The sequence below is a fragment of the Schistocerca nitens genome, chromosome 7 (assembly GCF_023898315.1).
Source record: "Schistocerca nitens isolate TAMUIC-IGC-003100 chromosome 7, iqSchNite1.1, whole genome shotgun sequence".
Lineage (NCBI taxonomy): Eukaryota > Metazoa > Arthropoda > Insecta > Orthoptera > Acrididae > Schistocerca > Schistocerca nitens.
In genome coordinates this window covers 229,454,971-229,475,781 of record NC_064620.1, presented here as the reverse complement: position 1 = coordinate 229,475,781, position 20,811 = coordinate 229,454,971, and the positions used below count along the sequence as shown (strand labels likewise).

At 43.0% G+C, this 20,811-nt stretch overlaps 1 protein-coding gene and 1 pseudogene across 7 annotated transcripts in view; both read right to left on the bottom strand.

The window, feature by feature from the left end:
* The window catches only part of LOC126194700 (focal adhesion kinase 1), a 775,803-nt gene that overhangs the window by 324,571 nt on the left and 430,421 nt on the right, over positions 1-20,811 (bottom strand). Inside the window, exon 1 of one of the 7 annotated variants that reach the window (XM_049932929.1) lies at positions 14,348-14,468. The exons of the other annotated variants lie outside the window; for them this stretch is intronic. The gene's annotated coding sequence lies outside the window, so the exon portion shown is untranslated. Of the gene's footprint in view, positions 1-14,347; positions 14,469-20,811 lie in introns of those variants that run through there. 7 annotated transcript variants of the gene reach the window in all.
* Positions 636-753, bottom strand: LOC126195919 (5S ribosomal RNA; annotated as a pseudogene).

The window sequence follows — 20,811 nt, the reverse complement described above, 5'->3', positions numbered from 1 at the left end:
GCAACGTGACACGGCCGCCACTCCCAGTCAGCACGGCAGACTGTGGGCAGTGGGGATAAGCGGACGCCTGCAGTCTGCCACCGCAGTGCCGTCAGCATTCCTCGCCCTACCAGAGGAAACAGCCTGCCAACAGTGGCAATGGTACACGCAGCACCACTCCCTTCACATTTCAATTGGTACGTGCCGACACTGAAGACTTTACAGATTCTGTCCTACGCAAGAAGTCAGTCCTACTCGCAGCTGTGCAGATTGTTATGACCAATGACATCACGGTGATTTTATCATCCAGACCGAGTCTCCAACATTTGCTGTTTTTGAAGTATATGGCTACGTCAGGTAAATAGTGTCTGCACAAACGTAGAAAACTTCATCCGCAACCACGACACTTAACTGGCGCCAAAATACTCCTGGAAACATATCATCACATACTAAAGCACTCCGTCTGCAGGCTACAAGTGGCCCATCGGAACCATCCGACCGCCGGGTCATCCTCAGTTGAGGATGCGGATAGGAGGGGCGTGTGGTCAGCACACCGCTCTCCCTGTCGTTATGATGGTTTTCTTTGACCGGAGCCGCTACTATTCGCTCGAGTAGCTCCTCAATTGGCATCACGAGGCTGAGTGCACCCCGAAAGATGACAACAGCGCATGGCAGCCCGGATGGTCACCCATCCAAGTGCCGGCCACGCCCGACAGCGCTTAACTTTGGTGATCTGACGGGAACCGATGTATCCACTGCGGCAAGGCCGTTGCCCTATCATCACATACAATACCCTGAAAATAAAAATAGAGGAAAACGGCAAATGGTTCATGAGACAGCACCATGGGTAGGGCCATAGTTAATGGTATGAGATATGCGTTTCTTGTGTTTATCTTGTAAGATGAGTCGCAGAGTTAAGCATCTCCTCGAATATTCCTAGATTTCTCCGGAATCCAAACTGATCTTCCCCGAGATCGGCTCCAGCCAATTTTCGCGTTTTCTGTAAATAATTCGTGTCAGTATTTTGCATTCGTGATTTATGAAACTGATTGTTCTGCAACATTCACAGCTTTCAGCATCTGCTTCGGAATGAGATTTGCTACATTCTTATGAAGATATTTTCTTGTAAAACTGTTACACCAAATTCTCGAAAGTTTTTATTCTATTACTATATAACCAGTTTCTGGTAATCTTCTGGCAGAATTTGTAATTTAAAAAAAAAATAATACTGTCACTACCGTTAAGTATATAATTCGGAAAAGCAGTCTATCATTATTTAACGCAAATGTAAATTAGTACCTGAAAATATCAATTAAGTATGCAACGCAAATTACTGGAAGTAAGCTTAAATTACTGAAAGCAAACTCAAATTATTGTATGCAAATGTACATGTCAGACATGTTCGTTTGTTTATTGTATTTGTGCTTATACGGCTACAATTTCGCACAGCAGTTAGTAATCAAAATTACAGACAAGCGGTAGTCAGTTCGCCAGAAGATGATCGGTCAGCTTGAAACTAGTTTCACAATATTCAAACAAACTTTTAACACCTTAATGTAGTTATTTTACAAGAAAATGTGCTTCGTGTATTTCTCCTGTCGATATGTCTGGTACAGAATGAGGAACAGTTTTTTCATGATTGGCTGTCCCAGGGATTTCAATAATTCTTACATTAACTCCAGCGGGCCTTGTGGCCGCTTAGCTCTTTCACCACCATGCCAAAATCTTCTCGCTATATCATATCTTCAATGTCATCTCCATTTATCTAGTGTTCCCTTTCTATAGTATTCCTCTTCTATAATCTTCTATATATTCCTTCCACTTTTCATCTTTCCCTTCTTTGCTTAGGACTGGCTTTGCATCTGAGCTCTTGATATTCAGATAATGGCTGCTCTTTTCTCAAAACGTTCCTTTAATCTTCCTATAGGCGGCATCTACTTTTTTCCTAGTCGTGCATCCTTGTATAGTCATGCAATACTTGTCTAACCATTCATGGTACATGGATATTGCAGTCATAAAAGAATGAGATTCGAGAGTGTTATGCAGGCTACAGAGCAACGAGTTACACACAAAACATCTACCGAGGTCCCATTCTTTTCCTGCACTTGATAACACAGAATGTATGCGAAATGCATTATGCACCAACGAAATCGTTTTCTAATGAAGTCAAAGTATTCAGAAGTATAATTCGTATTTAAAAGTACGGATTTTTTACTTGTGGCCATACTGGTTACGTTTGGTAACCGTGACTGTGTGGAATAGCTAATTACTTGTATGTATTTTCTGTTACCAGTAACTTTTATGAGTTTTATGTTTAATTTACATGTAATATACTGCATCGCGTTTCGAGCATGTTCTGCTCATCTTCAGGCGTTTGTATTTACACAAAATTGTTACTTAAAAATTTAATGTCCTAAATAAATAACAGAACTCCTATGTTAATTTAGTTTATTTCATTTTTAAGTAACAATTTCCTGTATGTATAAACGCCTGAAGATAAACGGTGCAGTATGTTAAATTAAACATAAAACTCATAAAAGTAACTGGCAGCAAAAAATTCAAATAATTGGGCTCTAGCACTATGGGACTTAACTTCTGAAGACATCAGTCCCCTAGAACTTAGAACTATTTAAACCTAACTAACCTAAGGACATCACACACATCCATGCCCGAGGCAGGATTCGAACGTGCGACTGTAGCGGTCGCGCGGTTCCAGACTGTAACGCCTAGAACCGCTCGGCCACTCCTCAAATAATTAATTACAGACGTTTTTATTTGTGGATAAAAGTAACGAACATTCGAAACAGACTTCGAACTCTCGAAACGGATTCTTAATTCCTCCAGGCGCGTAACTATGATGCCAATATGGGAGAACATGTGGCGGAGTAATTGCCCTTCGGGTCGCCCGAGTGTGTCGCACAACATCGGGCGTTTTGGAGGTGCCATTTTCTTAAGAATTACGGACATTAAGGGATCTACAGATACAAGCGACAAAGTGAATGAAATCACTGGAAACTCTAATTTTTAGAATGTTAGCTTTTCCAAGCCTTGTGTGGTCTAACATGGTCTCTTGCGCCTAGTCGAGACGATTTTGACTTTTTAAAAAAATGTTTTCTGCTTTTCAGCTTATCACTCTACGGAGTACCGCGGTGACAGTGACCAACCGGCTCTGTCATTACCTCCGAGGTATTCATTACGCATCAAATTAGTCGATAAGGACTCAGCATTGGGTTCTGATACCAAACTACTCAGCACATAACGTTCTGAAATACTATAGGTAATATGTCTTATCCTAAAGTACATCAGCTCTAAAAACGAAAATTCTGTATTCGACTGGTTAAAATGTTGTACGCAAGGCACGTTGTAACTTCGCAAATAGTACGCCGCCTTCAAAGTCAGGTCAAAGTACGAATAAAATTATGAAGAAGCACATCGCATGTAACATTCATGAGGTAATACAGCATGGAACAGTTAAAAGTAACCTGCTTCCCCCTTGAATGCGAATGCAATACCTCGACTTCTGTAACAGAGTAAACAGCTGCAACAACGGACAGTTTTACGCATTCTTCTGTCAGCATTTCAGTTAATTTCTCAGTGAAGTTAGACACTTCTCTTTGCGGTTTGCAAAATGACTTTCTCTATAAAAGAAAGAACTGACATTGTGGAAGCCTATGTGAAAACAGATCTGGCTAAGGAAACGCCGAAATTTTCGGGGTCAACTATCCGGACAGAGGACTACCAGCACAGACAACAATACAGCCAATACAGTCTATGTATAAAAGCTGACGCACCTACGGATCTGTGCAAAATGTAAAACGACAAATAAATCACTCAGTTCGCATACCAGCGGTTATTGCAGACATTCGCCGAAAAATTATTCTGAGCCCAAAGAAGTATACACGTAAACTGGCCCACCAGGAGCATGTAAGTAGGAGTAGTTGCCACAGGATATTGAAAAGTCTTAATTTGAAGCCATGTGGCTTGACGGTTGTACAGCAATTACGGGAACATGACAGTCGGAAACGTGTATATTACTGCAGGTAGCTTCTGAATAACATCGACATACACACTTTCCATTATATCATGAACGATGAAGCATTGTTTTATGTTTCCACTCATGTGTATTCACAGAACACGAGGTATTGGGCTACCGAGAACTCTAACATTACACTATGTGATCAAAAGTAACCGGACACCCTCAAAACAGAGACCGCCAACTGTTGAAGAGGGTCGTAATGTGTAATAGGCAGACGTCTATCCAGACCAACAAACAGGAATTCCAAACTGCATTAGGATCCATTGCAAGTGCTGTGACAGTTAGAGATGAGAAAACTTGGATTTCATGGTCGAGCGGCTTCACATAATCCAAACATTACGCCGGTAAATGCCAAACGACGCCTCGCTTGGTGTAAGAGCGTAAACATTGGACGATTGAACAGTGGAAAAACGTTGTGTGGGGTGATGAATCACGATACACAATGTGGCGATCCGATGGCAGGGCGTGGGTATGACGAATGCCCGGTGAACGTCATCTGCCAGCGTGTATAGTGTCAGCAGTAAAATTCGGAGGCTGTGGTGTTATGGTGTGGTCGTGTTTTTACTGGAGGGGGCTTGCACCCCTTGTTGTTTTGCGTGGCACTAACACAGCACAGGCCTACATTGATGTTTTACGCGCCTTCTTGCTTTCCACTTTTGAACAGCAATTCGGGGATAGCGATTGCATCTTTCAACACGATCGGGCACCTGTTCATAATGCACGGCCTGTGGCGGAGTGGTTACACGATAATAACAACCCTGTAATGGACTGGCCTGCACGGAGTCCTGACCTGAATCCTGTAAAAGACCTTTGGGATGTTTTGGAACGCCGACTTCGTGCCAGGCGTCACCGACCGACATCGATACCTCTCCTCAGTGCAGCACTCCGTGAAAAATGGGCTGCCATTCCCCAAGAAACCTTCCAGCACTTGATTGAACGTATGCCTGCGAGAGTGGAAGCTGTTACCAAGGCTAAGGTGGGCCAACGCCATACTGAATTCCAACATTACCGATGGAGGGCGCCACGAACTTTTAAATCATTTTCAGCCAGGTGTCCGGATACTTTTCATGACATAGTGTGTGTGTGTGTCAGCAACCACTGCATGATGGGAAAATCGGCGTTTGGTGCGGTGTCACAGGAACGCGCATCATTGGACTATATTTTTTGACACTACCCTCAACACGACTGAACATATGGAAATTTTTGATGAATTTCATACTCAACTCAGTGAATATGAAAAACAGTACTGCTTCTTCTAGCAAGATGGGGCAACATGCCACCTGTCTAAGGCATCCCTGGAACGAGTCTACGATGTCTTCACTGAGGAACGAACTGTCAGCAAACAATTACGGCCATCACGTTCGTTGGATCTAGCAACATGTGTTTTTTTTTTCGCTGTGGGGACACCTGAAGAGCAAGATGTATGAAACAAATCCACATGAAACACATCAGCCGTGAAGTTGTAGCCATCGATATGTTTAGACGTGCACAGCTGTGTATTGATGTTGCAGGAGGTCACTTTCAGCATCTTCCACAAATGTAATTTTCATTGTATTTATCGCTGTAAATAAATCGTAAGCCCACTTCAGCTCTTTGTTTCTGTAATTTCGCTGCATTTCCTTTATACTTACACGGGCGACTTTCAACTGCGCCACTCTGTAGTTAACCTTGCCCACAGTGACTGACGATTAAGTTTTGCTGTCTCCCCGCCGTTCTTCTCATCTTACTATACCTCCGCCTTTTTTCTTCTCTTCACTTGTTTTCTGTTTGGTGTGTGTAGGACGGCACGAATAAAGTGAGAAAGCGTACATCCTCCACGTAATCTTGAGAAAGCAGTTAAATCGCCTTAAACACGCTGGCTAGAAAACCACAAAGGATGGCCTTTCAAGGGTTACAGTGTTCAATCGAGGCGCCTCGGCCCTCCTGTATTCCGAGAAAACAGCGCATTAAAACTAACTACCAAAGGTTAGTAGTGTCGTGACTTCTTTTCTTTATGCAGATAGTAATTTGACACCTTCTTTTTGCTGACTGGAATCTGACAACGAAGATCTTAAGGGAAGATAAAGAGCGGAGCTGAGTTTCCCTTAGAACTAGAACGCTTCCTTCCGACCATCTCAGGACTGACTCACGTGCCTTATAACAGGAGACAAATGTTTAAGGCGGACTTCGAACCACGGTGCAACTTGACGTTTTCACACTAAGAAATCGCTGCCACAGGGGAATAAACCGAAAACTGATACAAAAGTACGAGTGCTAATACCGAGGATAGAACCCCGAACGTTTGAGTCGGAAAACTGACACATATTAGCCACCGTGCACATGGGTAGTTCCTGACTATATTGAGAACAGTGAATAAACATCTTTCGCTAAAAATAAAGAATCCGTAACGCTGTTTAGACACATCGTTTAAGTTTCAGTTAAATCGCAAATGGGAAGGCTTAATTCATACGATGTAAGCTTCCACGGTCGGTGTTTAACTCAGTTAAAACATCCGGTCTTTAGGGCCGTGGTCGATATGTGAAACTATTTCCTGAAGTTTCGTCTCCGACTGCGAGAGACATCTTCGGAGGATTGCATGTAGGGCTCGAGGAAGTCCCACTTTTATACAGCTGTGAAGAGGTGGCTCTATAAATTCAGGAGCCCCCCGAGCCTTTGATGCAGTTGCCGTTTCACATCCAAAGTATCTCGCGCAGTGGGAGACGATACGTCAGGGAATAGTTTTATACGTCGACGAAGGCCCTAAAGACCAGATGTCAACTGAAGCGAGAGGTATACACTTAAGGAACTACTACAGTTCGCAGAGTACTTCCCGTGACGAAAGTGCTGTTCCACACGCGTCCCACGTGGCTCCTCTCGGAAGCTTTTCCAGTGTCATAGATGAGGTGCGTTAAAAATGATACAAGAAGCAATCACGGTCACGCAGTTTCTTATCTTTTGACTAGGTGCTTCCGTGCATAGGGGCCAGGCTTCAAACTAAGAAGTCCTAACCGCACGTGTTCCTAAAATTATTTTCTCTCACGTCACACTTGTAACACCTGTGCCAACTAAACGATGACGTGAAAAACGCCGAGTAGCACCGTTGTTTGGAGCGCACTAGTAGGTGGGTGCCCTTGTAACTGGCTGGGTGAATCAGATCTAATGTGGATAAATGTGAGGGCGTGTCGCCCAGCGATGTGTTATGCCGGCGTATCAGCGATGCTGATTTTAATTTGTCCATGAAATCTTAACACCCATCGATAGTATTATATGAAGCCGAGATGTCGTTCAAAATTGTTACCAAAAATTTCAAAAGGTTCTTGATAGATTTACTGCCATTTTTACATGATTGGACGGACAAAGACTACATGCTTCCATAACATTTGTCCCCATTATCCAAAATGACCCTGATTTCGACAAGATGTTGTCCACGCAATACGGAGCTCGATCGAATGGAAGCAGCAAAGTGTTTGATGTCCTGGAGGAGCACTCTGGGGACTGCATTCTGGCTCTGGGGTACCCAGAGGCCACTAGCATGGGCGTCGATTGGCCGCCATATTCTCCGGATCTAAACACATGCGACTCCTTCTTGTGGGGCCAAATTAAAGACAAGGTGTACAGCAACAACCCCAATCTGGAAACAGCCATTCAGGAGGTCATCGACAGCATCGATATTCTGACCAAGCAGAATTTCGCTATTCGTCTCCGCCACATCATCGCCAATGATGGCAGGTGTATCCAGCATGTCATAAACAAAATCCAAATATCTGTAGCGACTTTTACATGTTGAATAAACCGTTTGTATGCCGTAGTTCGTAAATAATTTACTTTCTTTTCATATAGTTCAATAATTGTCATCCTGTAGGTACATACACCGATCAGCCAGAACTTTATGAGCACCTACCTACTCCATCATTGGCACGGATGACAGCGGCGACGGTTCGTGGAATGGAAGCAATGAGGCCCTGATAGGTCGCTGGAGGTAGTAGGCACCATATCTGCACACACAAGTGACCCAACTCCAGTAAATTCCGGGGAGGGGGCGATGAGCTCTGACGCCACGTTCAGCCACATCCCAGATATGTTCGATCGGGTTTAGCTCTGGCGTGTTAGAGGGCCTGCACAACAACTGGAACTCGCCACTGTTTTTCTCGAACCGCTACATCACACTCCAGGTCTTGTGACATGGCGCCTTATTTTGTTGAAAAATGCCGGAAAGATGATCGTCATGAAGGGGTGTACGTGGTCTGCAACCAGTGTACGATACTCCTTGGCTTTCAAGGTCCACTGGACTCATGAATGGTCTCGCGAATGTTGTCCAGAGCATAATGAAGCCGGCGCCAGCTTGTCTCCGTGGCGCAGAACAGGTGTCAAGGAGCTGTTCCCTAGCAGACGATGGATTCGCGCCTTCCCGTCGGCATGAAGAAGGTATCGGGATTCATCAGGCCATGCAAAGCTTTGCCACTGCGCCAACGTTCAGTGCCGATGCTCACGTGCCCATTTCAGACGTAGATGCTGATGTCGTGGTGTAAACATTGGCGCATGCACGGGTCGTCGTCGTCGGAAGCCCATCGTTTGGAGTGTTCGGTGCACTGTGTGTTCACACACTTATACGCTGCCCATCATTCAAGTCTGATGTTCGTTCCGCCACAGTTCGCCGCGTGTCCTGTTTTACCAGTCTGCCCAGCCTAGGTAGTGCGACATCTGCAATGAGGGATGGCCGCCCAATCCCACGACGTCTGGTTTCACTTGGTTTGCCATGAGCTGACCACACTCACCACAGCATTCCTCGAATGCTGTTTCTGAAATGTTCGCGCCGAGACTCCGCGCCATCATAAACTGCCCATGGTCAAACTCAACAGATCACGCGCCTTCCCCATTCTACACATGGAGAGCGCTCTCTCTGATACTACACGCACCGTGCGTGTGTCTGACTAGCAGAAATTCCTCGCCAGGTGACGCCAGGCTTATATCGGTAATAGATTCGAGGTCACAACGCTCTGGCGGATCTGTACTACTTAATGGAAAACGTTGTTAAAAAAATCTTGAAAAGTTCTTGACGGATTTATTTCAGATCTTTCGATGATGCTCTTATAAACATTCAGATGGACACTGGCTACATATTTTTAGTATCCGACAATGGAGTGTACACAGCTATGTGCAGTTCTGTTTTCTTCCTCGCAGTTTGTTTGAACAGAAAAGAAGCTGTATTTATGGTTTATGGCCTTATGATTAGAGAACTACTATGGAAGCTAAATCGTCTGAAAAGTTTGTAATCCTACCCGTTCGCAGACTAAAACTATGCGAAATACTGTCGTTGAAGCTACTATCCTCAGAGATACAGCAGCAGGAGAGGTTGTCATACGCCGTATACCAATGATCCCAACCGATTTACCTGTTCATTTAAAGGATGGTAATAGGAATACGTAAGGCTCAAGGCCAGAGAGAGAGAGAGAGGGAGAGAAGGGAGGAGATTGACAAAGACGGGAGGGGGGAGGAAATGAACATTAGAAAGGGAAGTAGGAGATGGACAGAGAGAGGAGGGGAAAGGAGGAGGAGGAGGTGGAGAGATATGAGGAGCAGGAGATATAGGGCTGAGGAGAGGATGGACAGAGAAAGGGGACAGAAGGAGATCATGACGTGTATTCAAATCCCATATTATTTAGCAACTGCGAAGCTCTGGTGGGTTAGCTGCTGGTCTTTAATATAGACCCCAAAACATCGACATTTTAAAGATTTACATATTTCCTTTAATAAATGAGACTTCCAACATCTACATTGAAATATTAACGTTTGATCTGCTAACATTCATATATTGTTGATATCCAGTCTCACTGAACGTCCCTAGTATCGCCTCTGATAGGTCCGTGTTTGCAGAGGCACCGCAGCGCTCAATCCAACAAACCGGGTCGTGGACAGTTTATACCTTTGCAAGCTGTCATGTCAGTGCCGGTGACATCGGCTATCTGGCTATGTGGATGCATTCTGAAGCGTATCTTTGTGGCTTGCGTTTGTGTCCTAAGGCGGAAGACATTGTAAGAGGCACTGGAGATGGAGGCAGGTGACTGTCCAGCGTAAGCGTTTTCTTTATTAATCAACGTACAATGTACTGTACATACCCTGCTGGACAGGTGGAGGCGAAATGCGACACACAAAAGATACGCCTCAACCCACGAGCTAAAAGCAAAATCTTTGGTTGACGTCACTGCAAAGCTTTTGGACGGCTGCCCACCACTTGCGTGGAACTTTCGCCGGCACGCCGCACTTTTCAGGAAACGCATTCCTGCGGCGACGCGCGAGCAGTGGGGCGGAACCAACTGCGCCTGGCACGTGCCTGCCTTCTGTTCTCTTCTCGCCCGTAGTTCACCGACCCGCACAGTGGTGGGAGGGAGAGCTACTTGCCGCTCTGTACAGCTACTGTGCCGTGAAGCGGATAGTGGACAGCGGCCGGCGGCTGCCAATTACGGGGAGAAAATGGAAGGCGGCGGCAGTCGTGCCGTCACGCCTCGCGGGCCGAAGAGGAGGACAACGCGGCCGGCAGCAGACTAGGCTGGCTGGCTGGCTGGCTGGCTGGCTGGCTGGCTGGCTGGCTGGCTGGGCACCGTGCGTGCCACGGCCGCTTCTTGTGACACAGTAAACTTGGGGCACCGACACTCAATAATTGATTCCTCTCTCTCTCTCTCTCTCTCTCTCTCTCTCTCTCTCTCTCTCTCTCAATTTATTACGTCTAGCCTACAAAAATGGTTCAAATGGCTCTAAGCACTATGGGACTTAACATCTGAGGTCATCAGTTCCCTAGACTTAAACCTAACTAACCTAAGGGCATCACACACATCCATGCCCGAGGCAGGATTCGAACCCGCGACCGTTGCAGCAGCACGGTTCCGGACTGAAGCGCCCAGAACCGCTCGGCCACACCGGCCGGCGTCTGGTCTAAATTAAAGCTTTGTCATCAGTCTTTTATCAACATGCAAGACCGACGAAAGCCGCTCAGCTGCACTATTCAAACTTTCGCTCGGTCGCTCCAAAACAGTCGTGGAGGAGGAACTGCTACTGACGACATCTGCGGTATGTGTTCTTAAACTGAACAACAAAACAAAGTCCACACCTCGCTCACGACGGTCCCGGGACTCGTTATTGAAGAGAGGGACATTCTCACATGTTAATTTTTCCGACAGCTACAGCAGGAACCTGACGATTGGTGCAATTATTTACGTATGAACATAGAAACGTACTGCCAACTGTTAAGCTTGTAACCCCAGGAACGGAAAAAAGAAGACAGTGGCATGAGGGCGGGTATCAGCGCCCACGGGAGACTTGCTGCAACCTAGCGAGTGGCAGGAGTTACATGGCTCTTGAGTTGCCTAGTTGGGGCGCGGTAAATAATTGTTGTTGGCCACGAAAATTAAAAGTGATTTTTACTACTTACCTCATTTTCAGAATCTTCTATGGCGTGACCTTCGATATTCAAGAAGGAAAGTAAATCAAAGTATCGCAGAGAAAGTTTATAAATTACTTCCGTTCCAACTCTAAATGTCATGGCCGCTTTTATTTTCGCACAAGTTAGTATTGCACTGTCCTCCAGTTCAGAGCTATGTTTACAATTTCAAGCCTCTAGCTGATCGGGAAGTTAGTTTAAAATCAGTTGCAAAATTTGTATGAGACAGAGAGACAAGAAAGGACCTAATAAAAACGTGTTAATAACGGAAACTACGTATGCTACGGAAGCATGGTGTCAATTATTTTCCCCTTCCTCGAGTCCGACAGACGAGAGAATGACTTATTTGGCGCAAAGTATCCACCGGTGTACATTGCACAGCGCCTTCCGGAGTAAGCAAAACCGATACCGGTATCTTAGTTTGGAATAACCGGTATTTTTCGGCATTTGCTTGCTTTCGGTTATACAAAGTGATTTTATTTTTTACTAATATCCGGGTAAAAAAACCGACAAGTCAGTTTGTGATTAGCAGCATTACCAAAATTTTTCGCCTTTAAATAAAATTTGCATTGTTTTGAAATATTGCGTTATTATAGAAAATCGGAAAAGCGACCAGTGCTGTTTTAATAACAATGCCAACGAATACACGGCATAAGATTTGGCACAGCACTGCTGAGACAATAATGTACATAGTACCTAGTGGTGTGATCTATTAGATGGTACGTGCGTACATGCAGTCTGCCTCATCTGGTCTATATGATAGTTTCTCACTGTCGTGGTCGGACTTAAGTTGCCAAAAAAAAAAAAAAAAAAACGGTTCAAAAGGCTCTGAGCACTATGGAACTTAACATCTGAGGTCATCAGTCCCCTAGAACTTAGAACTACCTGAACCTAACTAACCTAAGGACATCACACATATCCATGTCCGACGCAGGATTCGAACCTGCGACTGTAGAGGTCGTGCGGTTCCAGACTGAAGCGCCTAGAACCGCTCGGCCACTAAGGCCGGCAGTTGCATTACAGAGTGGGACCATCCCTAGTCTGGAAGTTTTTACAAAGTGCTATATCTATGAGGTACAGCGCTCCAATTGCTTTGAAAGATTAAAACCGGGAGAGCCACAACAAACTTGTCTCATAATATAAGGAGAAAACTAAAAAGTTTATTCATAATTTGCAAAAAAATTGAAAGCAGCTGATCTGCTGTCTTTGTTTACATAACATGCCCTTATCTGCTTGTTGTCCTTGAAACTGGACGAATTTACAAAAAAAATTCCTTCAACCCGTTTTCACCTTTCACACTTAGTTGCCTGGCGGACGGATTATCGGACCATCTTCGGAATAATTCTCTATTATTCCACTCTGGAAAAGCGTGGAGAAAAAAGCAACATCTGTATCTTTCAGTGCGGGCTCTGATTTTTCCTTATTTTATTATAAGGATCGACTCTCCGTATGGAGATCGTCGCCAAGAAAATATTTTCGCATTCGGAGGAGAAAGCTGATGACTGAAATCTCGTGAGAAGATTCCGCCGCAACGATAAACGCATTTGATTTACTGATGTCCACCCCAAATCTTGTATCATGTCAGTGATAATCTCTCCCCTATTTCTCGACAACACAAAACGTGGTGCTCCTCTTTGAACTTTCTCGGTGTATTCTGTCAATCATACCTTGTAAGGGTCCCACACCGTGCAGCAGTACCCCTAAAGAGGTCGGACAAGCATAGTGTAGGCAGTCTCTTTACTAGATCTGTTGCATCTTCTTAGTGTCTTGTCAATAAAACGCAGTTTTTTACTTGTCTTCCCCACAATATTTTTGTGTGTTCTTTCCAATTTAAGTTGTCGTAATTGTAATTCCTAAACATTTAGTAGAATTTACGGCGTTTAGATTTGATTGATTTATCGTGTAACGGAAGTTTAACGGATTCTTTTTAGCACTCATGTGGATGATCTCACACTTTTCATTATTTACGGCACGTTGTCAATTTTCGCGCTATACAGTTATCTTACCTAAATCGTTGGTTTTGATCTTCTGATGACTTTACTTGGCGATAGGCAACATCTGCAAACAACCAAAGACGGCTGCTCAGATTGTCTCCTAAATCGTTTATATAGATAAGGAACAGCAGGTGGTCCATAACACTACCTTGGAAAACGCCAGAAAGCACTTCTGTTTTAGACGATGACTTTCCGTCTGTTACTACGAACCGTGATCTCTGAAAGGAAACCACAAATCCACTCGCAGCTGCAGCCACATTCCATCCGGACGCAATTTCGTTGAAGCCGACTAGTGAGATACGGTGTCAAAAGCCTTCTGGACATCTATAAATTCGGAGTCAACATGGAAACCTTTGTCGGTAGCACTCATCACTTCGTGTGAGTAAAGAGCTAGTTGTGTTTCACAAGAACGGTGTTTTCTAAATCTTTGTTGACTACGTGTCAATATACCGTTCTCTTCGAGGTGATTCATAATGTTCGAACACAATATAGGTTCTCAAATCCTGCTGCATATCGACGTTAATGATATGGGCCTGCAATTTATTGGATTACTCCTACTGCCTTTTTGTATATTGGTGTGACATGTGCAACTTTCCATTCTTTCGTTACGGATCTTTCGTCGAGCGAGGGGTTGTATATGATTTTTAAGTACGGAGCTACTGCATTAGCCTACTGTGAAAGGAAGCTAATTTGTGTACAGTCGGAACCGGAAGACTTGATTTTGTTAAGTGATTTAAGTTGCTTCACTACTCCACCATCTCTCAAAACATAGAAAGCAAAGAGCTTGCAGTACAAGAGATTTGTTTCATAGTATCGAAGAGGAACTTCTAATAGGTTTACTAAATATTTTTGCCTCGAATGATCGTTCGTGTCATATGCTCGAATACTGACCATTCTTCCTGGGACAGCTAGCACAAGACGTACCTTGAACGCGGTGAAGACTTGTACGCCCATTGCGTGGCGCGGCTGTTGTTGTGCAGTGTGCTGCCTAGCTGGTAACGTCAGCGAGAGCGGCGATATGGCAGAAGTTCTGAGCAGCAGCAACATACGCTGCATCAACGCGCCTGGCGGTGGAAGCGTACAAAGCGCCGTCCCATTTCGACACGACCGCTCGGATGGACGTTCCGTCTCGATACGCGCAGGAACATGGAACCCCGCTTCCTGTTTAGGAGATTGAGGTGGGGGAGGGAGAGGGGGAGGAAGGCAGCGCCACGTCTCGCCGTATCTCCTGCTGCGAAGGGTGGGGGTGGATTGTCATGTCTGCTACACTGTGCCTGCTGCCTGCTGCCTTCTGCGCGATGCGCGCGTGGAGGCCCAGAGTCGTGTCAGTATCTAGTTTAGTGTCGCCTGAAATCTACAGACGTACTGCTCCGTGCCAGTGGCAGGGGTATTTTAAAACACCTACCTGCAACAGAGACACGTAACTTTTTAACTATTTCTTTAACTTGTTGTCTTAGTCGCGTTCGCATTTGAGTTAATAGTGACTATTTCAGAACTTATCCACAGATTTTGAAACCATTATCTACACTAAAAGTTTATTTTAATTGATTCAGCTACGGGATTTTGGTGAAACCTTGTATATTCTTTTAACTAAACGAAATATTTATTTTCGGAAACATTTTTGGAAAAACAGCGACCGATTTTCACAAGTGTACTAAGAAAAACAGTCCAGTCTGTGGGAAGCACTCGTGCAGTTAACAAAGAGGGCGTAATTTTCAAATAAGATATGGTGAACGCACTGAAGGTGCTGCCAGTAGCAAGTAACCTTTTGGGCAACATTAAGGGTATACGGAATGAGTTTTTCGATGAAAAACTCGATTTTTGGGTAAATGCATTTTCGAAAAATTTAGACTCTCCCGTTTAATACCATGTATAAAATATTTGGATGACGTGAATAGAACTATTTTAAATAATTTTTTAAAATAATTTCGACACACCATGTTCCGCACCTTGTATATGAGACGCGAAATATACCTGATATAGACAGCCTTGCCAGAGATATAATTGAGCACAAGAGAGTTAGCTTTTCTGTTGGCTATACTGCCAGACAGTTGACAATAGATTCTGCACCATTTGTATTGTTTCCTTTGTGAGTACATCCATGTCATTGCTGTGAAAGTCGTATGTGGAGAAGTCATTGAGTTTTCTTTCCTTCAACATGCCAAGACCTAGTCTGAAGGTATTTAGAAAGCGTGTACATTGGCGCAAGAAAGTAAAGTGTACTAAAAATTCGTCTGATTCATCTTCATCAGTATCTGATGTCCCAGTGGCGACTAACCTCAACACTGGTAGTGATACATTGAGTGATGCTGCTGCCACTACACCGGAAAGTGCTTCAAGAAGAAAACTAGCTGGAATTGAAGAAGAATACAAAAAAACTAAATGCTGGGACTACAATATATGAGGTAATTAACGTCTATTTATTATCAGACGTTTTGGAGAACAATGTGTGCTGCAAACAATGTGGAAAATGTGGTGTTTCATTGAAAACACACTTACATGTAGGACTTGCTTGTAACTTAGAGTTGATGTGCAGTTATTGCAAACACAGTGTTACTTTCTTCAATTCCTCACATGTTACTGCAGATACAGGTAAACTATACGATATAAACATTAGACTGGTTTATGGATTACGGTGTATAGGAAAGGGCAGGGCTGCAGGTGCCATGTTGTGTGGTGTGATGAACCTCCCTCCTCCACCTTCAAAATTTAACAAACACATAATTGCAATAGGCTCTGCTGTAGAAGATGTGGCACAGGAAAACATGAAAGATGCTGTTGAGGAAGCAGTTGTTGAAAATAATAATAGCAGAGACTTGTCCATAGCTTTTGATGGAAGCTGGCAGAAGAGAGGCCACACATCTCTGAATCGTGTAGTAACAGCTACAAGTGTGGACACTGGTAAGGTAGTTGATGTGGCAATACTTTCCAAGCATTGCAGATGCAAGGAGAAAATGAAAAATAAACATGAAGAGGAGTGCATGGCAAATTACTATGGGTCAAGCGGTGGTATGGAAGTTGCTGGTGTAAGAAGTATTTATCAACGCTCAGTAAAATGGTACAACGTTAGATACATAAATTACCTTGGAGATGGTGACTCAAAGGCTTTCAAAGAAATTGAGGAACTGAGACCCTATGGTAACGATGTGAAAATTTCCAAACTGTAGTGTGTTGGCCATGTTCAGAAAAGGATGGGATCAAGACTTCGACGGCTCAAGGCTAGCATGAAAGGCAAGAAATTGAGCGATGGGAAAACTTTAGATGGGAAAAATAGACTGACAGATGCTACAATAGATCATATTCAGAAGTGCTATGGTCTAGCAATAAGACAGAATACAGCAGATGCAGAATTAATGAGAAGAGCAGTCTGGGCTCTGTTTTTTCATACAGCTTCAAACAATGAGAATCCAACATGGGCTATGTCCAAAAGGAGACGATAGTTGGTGCAAGTACAACAGAGGCAAGGTAACTAAGAAACAATACAATCACCCTCGTCACCTGCCACCTGCCATAATGGATGAAATAAAACCAATATTCCGAGATCTCGCAGATATTAGTCTACTAAAGAAATGTCTTCATGGCCGGACTCAAAATCCAAATGAGTGTGTGAACCATGTGATATGGAATACACTACCTAAAACTGTGTTTGTGGGTATAAACACACTTCACTTTGGCGTTTATGATGCTGTTTCATCATTCAATCAGGGCAATATAACAATGTGCAAAGTTCTGCAGAAGTTGGGGCTCTGTGTAGGACTACGAACTGCCGCAGCTATGCCTTGTTTGGACAAGGAACGGCTCAGGTCTTCAGATAATGCCATAAAAGTATATTCAAAGATGGCTAGACAGCATAGCAGAGCCATCAAGAGGAAGCTGTTGGACGATTCTGATGATACAAGCTATGGAGCAGGCTTGTACTGAAGTAAAAACTTTGAAGCTAATTTCCCGTAACTTTAGTTTTTTTGTGTATAAGGTACATTTTCTCAGGGCCTATTTAAAGTAGAAAGATGAAATTTTCTGTAGTTGTTCCTTAAGACCTTCTATTATATCTTAATTAAAAGATATGTGGAATTATTTTGTATTAATGGATGTAAATTTTAAAATACTTTTTAAAATGTGTAACTTTTTTTAACATTTACAAAAAATAAAATATCTGAAAAACTATACATTATTTTTTTCAAAATTAATAATTCAGCATAAAAGCAGAACATATCTCTGCGTTCTGTGAAAAAAATCAAGAGTATCGTCCAAATAACAAATGAGAAAATGTTCCTAACTTTTAGCTCAATTTAACATTGTAAGCACAGGGCGTTCCGTATACCCTTAATAGAAAAACATTCCTATGGAATAATTGAAAATAATTTAAGAATTGTACGCACAGCCCCAAAGGGTTTGCGCCTTAATTTATTGGAAGAAATCGATATTTATAAGCAATAGAAGAAAAATTTTTCTCAGTTACTGGATTAACAGATTAATTTTAAAAGGAAAAATTATTTCGATTTGTTCGGTTATTTACTTTAAATTGAACACTTACTCCTCTGTCCTACCTTTTTACTGTTAACTGACGACCATGTACAGCCTGTATAACGTTTTTCGATAATGAAGTACCCATACATGCAATGTATGTCGTTAGGTAACCTTTAGTGCTACGTAATTTATTTTTAGTATGTTTTTAGTATAATGCTACTCATTTTTATCCACCTGACGGAGTAACGAATAGCATTACGAAACAGCTAAATAGGCTTTTGCGCCTAATCTTGTGTGCCAGTTAACTTAGAAGTAATACTCAGAGAGTTTCTCTCTGTCTATTAACAATCAGTTAGAGACGGTAGCACCTTTGACGGTTGTCGAGATACTGCGCGTTGCCAAGCAACCAGCAGCGACTTGCATTATACGTAGTCCCATAGAGGACAGTGCAAACAGCGATGTTACTGGCTTCTCACTTTATGTTAATTATCGTTTTAATATGTTGTATTTTGCAATGTAAACTTCAAATAAACAACTTCAAACGATATTATAATTAGATATCATCAGCAAGCTGGTAACAAAAAACTTCGTAGACACGTTAAACTCGCTGATAAGTAACCAGTGACGTCTTATATACACATACTGTCGCACAGAGGGCAGTGTAAGTCATCCGAATTTTACTGTATGATATTTTAGGTTCTAATTCTTTGCATCACAAATATAATAGTAGTTAATCTTACAGTCAGTAAGTATTCATTTTACTAGCTACGAATAACGTGTGGGGGCGACCAGGAGGCGGAACTTTCGCTGTTTAACCACACCACATCTCTTGCCTCTCCAGCCAACTGACAGTATCTGGAGGAATCTGCAGTTCCTGCTCCGTGGATCCGTCTCCAGACACCAGCTTTGGATATAACACCGTTTTATTTTTATTATATTGTTAACATTTATCTCTACGCCCGCTCTATATTTATAGTAAGTACTCTGTATTTCACAGTACAGTCTGAAGACTGTTTTCCGTTGCTCTGAAACCGGCCACCAAGAAGTATGAATTTGCTATCCTGACTTTATCTCTAAGTAGAATTGTGAAACACTTATTGCCTTCTTCAGTAGGAACTTCCGGACTGAGAGGCCGTGGTCTATGTATAAAATTTCCATCTGCGGGAGACATCTTCTGAGGTCGTCCGGCTACTGCCACTGAGGCTCCAGGTACTCTCGCATTTATAGAGCGCATAGAGGACATTAGGTGGAAATTTTATACATCGACCACGGCCTCTCAGCCTGGAAGTTCCTACTGAAGACAACACCGGCCGTGAAAGCCTACATTGTATGACTTATTGCCTTGTTTCATAAAACTTTATTATTTTGTACGATCTAGGTCTCGGGTTGTTAGGCCATTTTCCGGTACACAATCGATTCCAAAGATGGCAACAAAACAAAGACAGACAAATGTTAACTTCTTTATCTGTCAATCTTCGACTTAAACTGTAAAATTTGTCTCTGCGGACACAGTTACATTTCTGTTGCACCACCTTATGACAATCATTAGACCAGTATTTCCTTTGTGAATAAAGATACACTGGAGTACAGCTACTTTTATATGCAGACGAATAGCGGTATTACCTTTTTATGAGTGAGGGAATCAAGGTTCCCCCCTATAAAGAAGCCACAACTTTATATAACATGGGCGAATAACTGAATCAACTCTGCTCATTGAAAAGTAAATGTAGAGATACACACATTTCTTTTTTTAATTGCTAGTATTTACAATTGAGTGAGCTTTGCAAACTTTCCTTCTATATGTAGGCCTTCATCTATTTCATATCTGTGGTTATAGTTTAAGCAGTGTTCACCAAAGGATCAATCTATTTCTTAATCTTCAGCTTTTATGGTGTTCTCTGAAGCTAGTACAGATTGACCGCCCAGTCTGTCCTACATAGGACTGACATTCTTGGCACATGATCTTATAAACCTGACTTTTCATAGTGGAAAGTTGTTTATTTTATGATCTGAAGAAGTTTCTATCTAATGTCTATGGGATACAGAAAAACGCAGAGATACCCTCTGCCTTTAAACAGTTGCTTATCCTATAAGAATTTTACGTAAAAAAGGTAAACTGGACCGTTTCTTTTTGAGTTCATATACGTTTTTCACTTGGTACAGTAGGGGTACGGCTTACTTTTTCCATTTTTTGTTAAGAATATTATCATTAATGTTGAATTCAATTTATTATTCGTGGTTATTACTTTTACTGTACACAAAGTTCCTGGTCATAGTCTTCTTGCAACATGGGAATAGAAAGAAGGCTGTTGATATGTGGTGGAATGCTGCATGTTTGCAGGCTGTTGGATGTTGAGAGACAGCTGCGATGAATGTGCCAGTAAAGGAGTCTTTCGGGTAAATCTTAGATTGACGATTACTATTTTGTAACTGTAAACCGATTTCTACAAAATTCATGGTGGAACTCCCTAACTCGCCACAGAAGCTGTAGATAAAAGGAGCCAGATTTAGGCCTTGCTGAACAATGCATAATCCCGAACCACAAATATGCAATAGATGTAGAACTCCTACACAGAGGGAAAGTTTGCAAAACTCATTCAGTTATAAATAATACAGATTAAAAAGTCAGGTGCGCCTATCTCCACATTTACTATTGAATGTGTAGACTCAATTCAGTTATTGATTGGGTGGTTGTTTTGGGGGAAGGAACCAAACAGCGAGGTCATCGGTCCCATCGGATTAGGGAAGGATGGGGAAGGACATCGAGCGTGCCCTTTCAAAGGAACCATCCCGGCATTTTCCTGAAGCGATTTAGGGAAATCACGGGAAAGCTAAATGAGGATGGCGGGACGCGGGTTTAAGCCGTCGTCCTTCCGACTGCGAGTCCAGTGTTCTAACCATTGCGCCACCTCGCTCGGTAG